This window comes from Heterodontus francisci, unplaced genomic scaffold (assembly GCF_036365525.1).
Source record: "Heterodontus francisci isolate sHetFra1 unplaced genomic scaffold, sHetFra1.hap1 HAP1_SCAFFOLD_156, whole genome shotgun sequence".
Taxonomy (NCBI): domain Eukaryota; kingdom Metazoa; phylum Chordata; class Chondrichthyes; order Heterodontiformes; family Heterodontidae; genus Heterodontus; species Heterodontus francisci.
In genome coordinates this window covers 3,673,185-3,680,149 of record NW_027142350.1, presented here as the reverse complement: position 1 = coordinate 3,680,149, position 6,965 = coordinate 3,673,185, and positions in this window count along the sequence as shown.

Here is a 6,965-nt window from a genome sequence, read left to right as displayed (position 1 = left end):
GACCGGTTCGATCCACATCATGAAACTGTTTAAAGCTCCTTATGGTCTGATTCTTGATCCCAACCGAGACATCTCATTCAAATACATTCAATACACGGAATAATCCAGCAACAATGCCAGCGTTGCTTAAAACAATACCATTAAAGATATAATAGATTTCCTGCAAAACTGAAATAGTAGGCAATGAGGAGATTCCATCAGTAAATTGTTGGAAAGGAACATGTGGCTGTGTAACACACAGAGGGAAATAATACAGAGTACAGCAGCATAGTTAACTTCGATTTACACCATTAACAGCTGGGATACTGCTTACCAGGAACTCCAATTGCTGCAAGTACCGGATAGTAAATGTCTTCTGTCTGATACATGACTGGATATCCCATTTTGTGAGAAGCAGAGACTTCTTTTAGCCTGGAATCCACAGCTCTACCAGGCACTCTGAGCTGATCTATTCCAACGGGTCCTGATTTTTACAGGGGATAAATCTCCACTGACACGGTTATACCCCTGATCATTGCTATTAGTAACACTCACCTGAACAAAGACATTACTTCAGCAGCTGATTCTAATGTAAAAAATGTGGGGATAAAACATGATCAATTCAACGTCAATGACATTTTCTTAGTAAGGACTCTCTCGGGAATAAACCTGAAATCGGTACTCATTCGGGATAGATGCAACAATTATGAGTGGCATTATTTACATTTTCCATATTATTGCTTTGACCTTGCTCACTCTCAGGTTTCTATTGTAAATGTAACTGATCTGTCTGCTGTGGACACTGAATGCAGGGACTAAATCAAACCCGTTTCACTCTGTTCCTGCCTTTTCCCAGTTAAAATGTGATCTTTGGGGATCTGATTCGAGACTATGTACCGGGATACAGCCTAAAAACAACTGTGGGACACACTCTGTTAACGTCCATTAGGGAGGTTAGTGATAGTGACAGTGATAAAACCACTGGTCAAGTAATCCAGATGCCCAACCCAACGGCCTGGCGACAGGGGTACATATCCCACCATAGCAGCTGTACAAAATAGAGGAAGCTACCTCTCTACGTATAAAATAGAGGAAGCTCCCTCTCTATGTAGAAAGTTGAGTGAGTTCCCTCTCTGTGTGCAAAGTGGAGGGAGCACCCTCTGTATGTATAAAGTGGAGGGAACTCCCTCTCTATGTATAAAGTGGCGGGAGCTCCCTCACTGTGCATAAAGTGGACGGAGCACCCTCTCTATGTATAAAGTGGAGGGCGATGAAGGACAGAGGAGAGAGGGAACTGAAAACAAATGGGGAATTGGAGAGAGGGCCAAAGTGGAAGGTAGTGAGAGACAGAAGAGATAGTGAAATGACACCTTGTTAGAACCCCAATAACAATCCCCAATGTCTGCCCAGTCCGGTACTGGGGCTTTAGTGTGATTGTTTTAGTGGTGAATGTTCGATCAGTGTTTAATATTTTCAAACTGCAGTGACATTCCCAACAAGGGCAAGAGTTTCAAACTCAAAATTAATCAAAAAATGTCTCAAAGCATTGCTGTCCTGGGACAGAAGGAGGGAGCGATGGAGGGAGAGAGATGCAGACAGAGACAGATGGGGCGAGAGAGACATAGAAGTAGAGAGACAGAGGGCGATGGAGAGGGAGAGAGAGGGAGACAGGGTGAGGGAGAGACAGGGAAAGAGAGATAGATAGGGGGAGAGATAGACTGGATGAGGGAGACAGAGAGAGACAGGGTGAGGGGAAGAGAGAGAGGGAGAGAGACAGAGTGCGGGAGGGAGAGACAGACTGGTGAGGGAGACAGAGAGAGAGAGAGAGACTGGGTGAGAGAGAGGGACTGCGGAGAGAAAGAGGGAGGGAGACGGGGTAAGAAAGAGAGAGAGAGAGAGAGAGACTGGTGAGGGTGAGAGACAGAGAGAGTCAGGGTGAGGGAGAGAATGAGAGAGAGTGGCAAGGTGAGTGAGATGTAAAGAGCGAGAGACAGGTGAGGGAGAGGGAGAGAGAGAGAGTGAGAGGGAAAGAGAGAGAGACTGGTGAGGGGGAGAGGAAACAGTGTAAGGGAGAGAGAGAGAGAGAGACTGGGTGATGGAGAGAAAGAGAGAGACAGGGAGAGGGTGAGAGAGAAAGAGGCAGGGTGAGTGAGAGGAAAAGAGAGCGATTGGTGAGGGAGAGAGAGGGGCTGAGGGAGAGAGAAATAGAGAAAGATACAGAGATAGGGTGAGGGAGAGAGAGACGGATGGGCTGAGGGAGGGAGCCAGAGAAAGGATGGGGTGAGAGAGAGAGAGATGGATAAAGCCAGGGTGAGGGAGGGGGAGAGACGGATATGGAGGAGAGAGAGAGAGTCTGGCTAAGGGATAAAGAGAGAGAGATAGAGAGAGACACCGTAAGGGAGAGGGCGAGGAAGAAAATGTCTCAAAAAGGTAGGACGGGCTCGAGGGGCCAAACGGCCTCCTCCTGTGTTCCTAAGGGATTTATTAATATTACATCCTGAAATAAACAATGTTGTAATGATAATTTTTAGTAAATGAAATGGAATTAATTAAAAACAGGTTCTCCTTTAAAATTATTAATCTGAATTCATAATATTACTTGTGTGAATTTTGGTTTGACAGATAAATTTCTGTTTATTAACATCACTGAATAAAGAAATATTGGAAGATTCAATGTGACTTTGTTCCCATCCTTATTCAAACTCCTACTCACTCACTCGAAGGTTTAAATCTAAGGAGCAGTTCTGACAGTGCGGGGTCCCTTTCAGAGGTTGGGACTGACCCTCTCCCTGCTCTCCACACCCCCCTCGGCCACAGTGCTCTGTCAGGGTTCATGGACTGCACGGACACTGGGATGGACCCATGATCCACTGACCCCAAAGAAAGAAAAGAAAAGTAAAAATTCTCCTGGTCCCTGTGAAATCAGATTGACAATAAATTTAAACCCCGAGAGTAAAATATTAAGGGTGAACAGAGAGATTTTGATGTTTGTAAAAACATGATTTACACAGAGGGGAGTGTTTGTGTTTATCTGTCTAAGTACGCCAATGTGAATATATGTGTCTCTGTATGGGTTTCTCTCTCTCTCTCTCTCGGTCAGTGGGAAAGGATGTGCCTGACTGTGGATTTCTATATGTGTGTGTGTGTGTGTGTGTGTGTGTGTGTGTGGTTTATCTGGACATGTTGTCAGGCTGTGTTTATGTGACTGCCTTTGTGTCTGTGTGTGGGTTTGTATCACAGTATATGTGTTTCCAATGCTGGATGTGAGGGTGGGAGAGGCCAACGGAGGACACTCTCTTATCTCTCATTAAAGAATCTTTCATCTTAACAACTCCGACGAATAGACTGAAATATCCTCCACAAAAAAAATCAAGCAGTTGTGTCTTAATACTTGTCAGGACAGAAGTGCCTCTCTCAATCACGGCCTATGTTAGGTTTATATGGGCTGATGATGTAAAGTTAGGTTGGGCAGTAAGCTGTGAGGAGGGCACAAAGAGACTGCAAAGGGAGATTGACAGGTTAAGTGAGCGGGCAAGGAAGTGGCAGGTGGAATATCATGTGGAGAGATGTGAGGTTCTTCACTTTGGCAGGAAGTATAGAAACACAGAACATTTTTCAAATGGTGAGAAATTATTAAATGTTGGCATTCAGTGGGATTTGGGTGTCCTTGTACACAAATCACAGAAAGTTAACATGCAGGTACATCAAATCGAGTGTTGGGCTTTATTGCAAGGGGGTTAGAGTACAATAGTGAGGAAGTCTTGCTGTAATGATGCAGGGTTTGCTGAGCCCACATCTAGAGAGAGGCGGAGTGAAGGAGCAGGTGAGGAATCAGAAGTCCCAAAGGTGCTACAGAGGGTGCATCATAAAACAAAATCTGACACAAAACCCACATAAGGAGAGATTAAGGCTGATGACCAAATGCTTGGTCAAAGAGGTTAGTGTTAAGGAACGGTTTTAAACAGGAATGAGAGATAGACAGACTGAGAGATATATGGAAGGAATTCGCCAGTGTTAGCAGGCAGTGACATTGATTCCTGATTGCCAGTAGAGATTTGTTAGGAAAGGGTCTTAATGTTTACGGAGCTGAGGGAGCTCGATGTGGATAAGGAACAAATCAGCCATGACCTGAGTAAATGGATGGGACAGGCTCGAGGGGTCGAATGGCCTCACCCTGTCTTCGTAAGGGCTTTATTAATATCCCTGCCAATACATTGATGGTTTTCTGTTTTTAAAAAAATGAGCAGATTGGGGTTCTCTCTAACCCCTCCCGCCAGGCTTGGAACGACTCACAGATTCATGTCTAAGGGAACTTGTCAATTGTTCTGGTAGAATTTCCCCCTTTGTTAATGGGTCAATAAAGCAGATGGTATCCTGAGCTTTATAAACAGGTCTAGAGTGTAAAAGTCAGGAAGTGATGCTAAACCTTTATAAAATAATAGTTTGTCCTCGGCTGCAGTATTGTGTCCACTTGTGGGACCACACTTTTGGAAAGATATAGAGGCTTTGGTGAATGCATAGAAGAGATTTACTGGAACGGTTCCTGGATGACATTATTGCAGTTACGCTGATAGACTGGAGAAGCTGGGCTTCTTCTCTTTAGAGCAGAGAAGATTAAAAGGAGATTTGATCGAGGTGTTTAAAATCATGAAAGCTTTAGATGGAGGTAATCAAGAGAAACTGTTTCCAATGGCTGAAGGATTGATAACCAGACAGCACAGATTGAAGGTGATCGGCCAAAAAAAATAAAATTGGCGACATGAGGAAAAGGTTTTTTTTTTCCACACAATTGCTTCAGATTTGAAATGCAATGTCTGATAGGGGTGCAGACAGATTCAATAGTAGCTTTCAAAAGGACAGTTGGAGAAATCATTGAAAGAGAAAAAAATCAACAGGCACTTGGAGAGGTTTGAGAAAATTCAGGAAAGCCAACATGGATTTGATGAAGGAACAGAGAAGGTTGATGAAGGGAATGCAATGGATTTTGTATGGATTTGAAGAGAGCGTTTGACAAAGTAGCACATAAAAATCTGGTTAACAAAACTGAGGCTCATGGAATGTGTCAGCTTGGATCAAAAATTGGTGAAAGGACAGAAAACAGCGAGTTGTGGCAATTGTTTGTTTTTCAGACTGGAGGATGGTAGACAGCAGTGTTCCCCAAAAGTCAGTACTTTTTGTAAAATTTCAATATTTGCCAATGATCCCAAACTTGGAGGAGATGCAAACAGTGAGGATGACACCAATCAACTACAACAGGACATAGATAGTTGAACAGAATGGGCAGACAAGTTTCAGAAGGAATTTAATACAGGGAAATGTGAGGTTATGTATTTTGGCAGAAGGGATAGGGAGAGGCAATATAGACTTAATGGCCCAGTTATGCAGAGTGTGCAGGGGCAGAGGGACCTGGGGATACATATGCATACATCTTTGAAGATGGCAGGGCATATTGAGAAAGTAGTCAGCAAAGCATATGTGATCTTGGGCTTCATAAATAGAGGTTTTGAGTACAAAAGCATGAAGGTTATGCTGAATGTTTATAAGCCTCTGGTTAGGCCACGACCAGAATACTGCATCCAATTCTGGTGACCACACTTTAGGAAGGATGTGAGGGTCCATTGGAAGGAGCAGAGGAGATGGTGGCTCCAGGGATGAGATATTTTAGCAAAGTGGACAGGAAACAACTACTTGCAGGTCAATCAGTGTCAGAGCAGTGAGAGTTACTGAGGGTTGAGAACAGATATGTTCACACAAAGACAAATAGGGTGGGACACCCAAATCTAGAGCCCCTTGGATGTCAAGGATCAAAGCGGGTATGATAAGGCACAATAGGGAAGCTTATGTCAGATACAGAGAGCTCAATACCACAGAATGCCGAGGTGAGTGTAGAAAGTTCATGGGTGAAATTAAAAATCAAATTAGGAGAGCAAAGAAATGGTCGGAAAATAGTATTACCAAGTAAAAGCAAAGAAATCACAAATATGGTTTATAAATATATTAAGAGCAAGAGGATAACTAAGGATAGAGTATTAGGGACCAAAAAGGGAATGTGTGTGTTGAGGTGGGAAATGTGGGCATGGTTCATGATGAATACCTTGTGTCTGTCTTTTTAGAAGAGGGGGAAAAATATAGACATTGTCGTTAAAGAGGAGGAGTGTGAAATATTGGATGGGATAAACAGTGTGAAAGGGAAATATTAAGGTGTTTGGTATCTTTGAAAGTCGAGAAATGGTCAGGCCTGGATGCATTAGAACCAGTTCAGAGAAGGTTCACTCGGCTGATTCCTGGGATGAAGGGGTTGTCTTATGAGTTATGGTTGAACAGGTTGGGCCTAAACTCATTGGAATTCAGAAGAATGAGAGGTGATCTCATTGAAATATACAAAATACTTAAAGGGATCGACAGGTTAGATGCAGGTAAGATGTCTCCTTTGGTTCGGGAGTTCAGAACCAAGGGCACAATTTCAAAATAAGCGGGAAGCCACTTAGGACAGCGATGAAGAGAAATGTCTTTGCTCAGAGGATTGTGAATCTTTGGAATTCTCTACCCCAGTGGGCTGTGGAAGCTCAGTCTGGGAAAAAGGCATTGAAGTGGATGAGCAGCCATGATTGTATTGAATGGTGGAGCAGACTTGATGGGCTGAATGGCCTCCAGCTGTTCCGATGTTCCCAAACTGCTGAAATAGTTTCTCACAAACTACGCCATCATTTCCCCTGAATATCTCAACATCTTTGAACAAATCACCTTGAACACAGAATCACAGAATAATACAGTGCAAAGAGGCCCTTCGGCCCATCGAGTCTGTACCGATGCATTAAAGACACCTGACCTGTCTACCTAATCCCATTTGCCAGCACTTGGCCCATAGCCTTGAATGTTATGACGTACCAAGTGCTCATCCAGGTACTTTTTACAGGATGTGAGGCAACCTGCCTCTACCACCCTCCCAGGCAAGGCATTCCAGACCGTCACCACCCTCTGGACAA